We start from the raw sequence: 345 nt of genomic DNA, 5'->3' as shown, positions 1-345 counted from the left end.
GTTATATTTTCACACTCATTTCTCTGTGTCATTTCCCGAAAATTGATCTGCTGTTCTTCGACTCTCTCTCTCCCAATTTCTTTTATTCTATATCACTAGAGACTATTGAAACATCTCGCAAAGCACAAGCCCCGTGGTTATATTACCCCATGCTTCTAAGGTCCAACCGGTGTGATGCAAGCCACGAGAAGGAAAGGTCTGTCAGCTCTCCTTTTGCCCCTGCTAACTGCTTCCTCCTTTCGCCTCTTTCTGTCACCAGGCTTGCCAAGGCATTATTCCCGGCAGATCCGTATCCGTCGTTGTGACATAGATAGACCTTGTACAAAGATGGCACTTCTACTAGCC

This window comes from Penaeus monodon, chromosome 29 (assembly GCF_015228065.2).
Source record: "Penaeus monodon isolate SGIC_2016 chromosome 29, NSTDA_Pmon_1, whole genome shotgun sequence".
NCBI lineage: Eukaryota > Metazoa > Arthropoda > Malacostraca > Decapoda > Penaeidae > Penaeus > Penaeus monodon.
This window is presented reverse-complemented; position numbering follows the sequence as displayed.